This window comes from Theobroma cacao, chromosome 3 (assembly GCF_000208745.1).
Source record: "Theobroma cacao cultivar B97-61/B2 chromosome 3, Criollo_cocoa_genome_V2, whole genome shotgun sequence".
Lineage (NCBI taxonomy): Eukaryota > Viridiplantae > Streptophyta > Magnoliopsida > Malvales > Malvaceae > Theobroma > Theobroma cacao.
The window spans coordinates 7632318-7636769 of NC_030852.1; positions in this window are offsets into that span (position 1 = coordinate 7632318).

Genomic DNA, 4452 nt, shown 5'->3' on the forward strand with positions numbered 1-4452 from the left:
ATTGCAATGCAAATCAATTTGGAACACTAAAAAAAATGCTCAAGGTTCAGCAAGCAGGATTCCACATACATTATAGTCACACATGTGCAAACATCTATGTATGTATATATATATATATATATATCCATCACCATGCACACTCTCCCATCGTCATTAGCTCATGTGCACTCCCCACTAGCACATGGTTAGGTCAGCATTGGCTTATACGCACTCCTACTCGCACATAGACAGATCATCATTGGCTTATGCGCACTCCTACTTGCACATAGTCGGGTCATCATCGGCGTATGCGCACTCCTACTTGCATATAGCCGGGTCCACATCAACATACGAAAGAAACACCCAATGCATATTATACATATCATCATATTGTGATAACACATAAACCATTTATATAGCACATTTTCACAAGATAAAAACACTTCACCAAAGGCTTGTTCCCAAGGTACATTTTTAAAGAAAAGCTGGATAAAATCTTTCAAATGTTTGTACAATTACCTTCACATTCCCAAAACAAATTTTGAAATGCAAGTCTACTCACNTAGCTCCAAATTCCACTAATTCCCTGAATGGTGATATGGGGTTTTGGTGGAACCTATCACACATTAGCATCATAATTAACTCAATCACATAACCATAATTCTAAAAGCTATCTCCTAAATCATGTTCCACTAGTTATTCCTAACTAGCTTCCAATTACCATCAAGTGGTTAATTATTTGCACTATTATAATCACACCAAAATGAATAAACTACCTCAACTACAAAACACTCATAAATCTGACTATTAATCATTCTCAACAACTAAAATATCAACTCAATTTAAATTCTCACCTTGTTAGATTTGTAATTGAATATCTCCTCAAGAATTCTCAAACTATTATGAAGGTCTTTCTTTCTCTCTCTAAAACCCTAGTTAGTGAGAGAAAGTATTGATCTAAGACATTTCAAGAGTTTTAAGGTGAAAGAGTGAAAGAGCATAAGAGGTTGTATAAAAAAAATGCACAAAAGCATGAAAATGAAGGCTAACTTGAGAGGGTTATGGAAGCTTGAAGAGTGCTCCCATGGAAGGTGAAGAAATGTGGGATGGGAGGAAGAAAAAGAAGATGAAGTATTGGAAATCTTAGGAAGGTGCTGGAGAATGAAGATATTTATAGTTAAAACTTATCTAATTGTTTATGAAATTACAATAATGCCCTTTGCAATGCCACTTGTCTTCCTCTTGTTCTTGTGCAATCTTTTACTCTTTTAACACTAGGAAAAAGTCCAAAATCCTTTGAAAAATATCTCTTAAGTAGCCTCCAAAAGTCCTAACTTCAAAAACCCCAAAATCTTGTTATTTGTGGAATTTATGGTGAGGGCCGCGGCTTTTAATTTCCAGCGCCACGACGCTCAAACATTCTGCCAATTTCTATTCTTTTGGCGCAGTCCTTTCATTTCGACAAAAATTTGACCACCTTCCCGCCAGAACTGGGAAAAGTGGTGAACATAAAAGTTGTAGTCCTACCTCTTATCTTTCTAATGATCAAAACATCATATCATTTGGACTTCTGTAGTGGGAGATATACTTGCAAAACCGAAACATATGCAAACAGAGCTACTGTTCATTATACACCTTTCTTCACCAATTAAAATTATTTTTGATCCTACTCCTATAACGACATAAAATAATTATAAGTAACGTAAAACTAGCATCATTAGCTCAAATTAAACCTTTAAACATAAGTTCCACCTTGACTTACACATTTATGAAGGTCAAGGTTTCACACTCTTACACAATCCACAAAAGAATTCTTGTTTTTTAATAGGATCAAGCAATAACCCATCAACAATGGTTTTTACAGGCTCAACCATAAACCTTTACAAATAGCTTTTCAAGATTAAGCTAGAACCTTTACAATGGAGTACAAATTTTAACAAATTATAAATGCCTCTATAAGGTTGAGTGCTAAGACTATAAGCTTGAGTGCAGTAAGTGAAGAAATTTTATCTTAAATGAAACAATTATTCAACTTTTGTAAACTTAGTGGAAGACTAAAATGAAGCTAGAGAGTGATGATAAGCTCTTGGAGATCTCCTTAGGTTTGAAGCTTTGGTTCAAGTCTTATGTTGCTTCCAAATAGCTCAAATGCAGCTATTTATAGCTGGTGTGAAGTTTGGAGTAGTTAAACACAAGTTTGAATAAAATCTAACCATTACTGAAGCTTGAGGGTCGATTACAACGCTCATATGGTCGACTATGTTTTTCAGATTTCTCAAAATTAAGGCTCTATAGTCGACTATAACCTTTCTTTACTAGATCCAATTCTTGCAAGTTTGATTTTTGCAAGTCTAAGTTGCTATACTTGACTATGCCTTCTTTATAGTCGACTATGTTTGTGCAAAGTCCACTTTTTCATGCTTTTGACTTGTCAGGGTTGACTATATTTGTTCAAATCTTCATTTTCTTAAGCTTTCTGAAACAGGGTTAACCTATGGCTTTATATTTTTCAAGTTTTGCACTCTTTCTGCCTTTGAATTAACTTAAGCTTCTCTGGGGTCTACTCTTGACTTGTTTCTTAAGGATTTCTTTGCTTTTTGACACCTCTCTTCAACTATTTCTTCTTTGCCTTGTTCTTACAATCAAATAACAATTCAAGGCATGTTTGCTCTTGCTTTCTTAGCTAAATATGCATTGTTTGAAAGCTTTTATGATGTTTTCTAATTATGCATGGTTTTTCAAACAATTATATGACTTTAGGAGATTAAAAATGTATTTGAGACAATTTCAAATACTTGACATTAATTTCAAAATAACATATAATTTTTGTCAAATCAAAACATAATGCAACTGAAGGCTAACATGACTAATAGTATTAACAGTAAAGGGACCAAAAACATCATTTTAAAATTAGAGAGACCAAAATATCCTTTTGAAGTGTTTTGAGAGGATATTTTAGATTTTTCCCTCACTTGAGTTTATTTGTCCTAGAAAGTTTACCAATTCATTTCATCCTTCTTGTGTTGCTCTTAATTACATTAAAATTTAGTTTCAATAAGATTTATGTTTAATTTAATAGTATTAAAAAGGATAAAAGAATAATGTAGGAATAATGTTTTAGAAATATCAGCATAGCCTTGGTCACGCATGCACACAAGTATTTGTTTTGCAAAAACCTTTTAAATATTTAAGTAATTTTTCACCATTGGTTTAGTGTAAAATGTTGGGCTATCTTAATCATATCAACTAAAGCAAGATTAAAAAAAGAATATAGATTCTTCCTATTACCTAAGTTTTAAATAATGGTGTTTATAAATTGGGTCAGATCTAGTTGATACTTCTAAAACATATGTTAGAGGTCGACCCAACTTAATTCACCTTTTAAATTATATTTATGATTAGAATACAAAATATTCGATATTAATATTGTTAAATATATTTTAAAATTAAATTAAATAAATATTAATTAATTACTAATACAAGAATATGTCGAGTAGAACCTGAAACACATGCTTAAGCTCGCCCCTAGCTAGTCAAGTCGGACTTGCAAACCTAATTAGTTTGCTTGTTCCGCAAACACCTCTAGCTATATAAACTCAACCAATCAAAGTATACCAAGTCAGTTAAATTTGACACATTAGTATAGATTGGTGCACAAGTTAATAATAACAACTTCGTCCATTGGTATAGCAAATTTTTAATCATAGGAAGACTAGTTGGGGTAAGGTCTATAATTGATGTGATAGGAAGGATTTTTGGGATTATGTGATGTAAGAAAGGTAAAATTGAGAAAAATGAATCTTTGGTACATTGAGGAGAATCCAAATCTCTCTACACATGCATGGACAACTTTTGAATCCAAAACACATGGTAGGGAAGGGGGTGAGGAGCCGTCGGTTGATTAATGTGTATTGCTTGATGAAAAACGATGAAAAAGAGTTATGATATGAAGGCCCAGGGCAGGGCCACAGTGGCAAAGGTATTGATCCTGGATCTCATGCATGTGGAGAGGATTAAAAAGGTATTCCAGATACGGAACACTTTGAAGGGAGGAGGCCCATTATGCAATTTTGCCAAAAAACCATCAAATAATTAAAATAATTAGAGAGGGTAGGCTCAACAGTAGCTTGCTGAGCTCGTCTCGTCTGCTTTCGATTGTCTGTATCAAAAACATTCTAATTTAATATATATATATATATATTATATACATATCGGGAAATTATACTGCATGTTGAACTGTCATGTTTAAAAGTGAAGGAACCAATGAACAGTGAAAGAACAAGGTCCTTCTGGGAGTGCGAACAAACCAAAGTGATGAAAGAGTCCCCTCACAAACAGTAACGAATTTGGATTTTCTGCTCCAAAAAGTGGGAGAATGAGCAGTACAAAGGTCAAATAAAGACGGGCAAAGCGCTGGCCAAATAAGAAGTAAGTGTACTATCAGGGCTTCCCAATATTCGAGAAGCCCTTTGA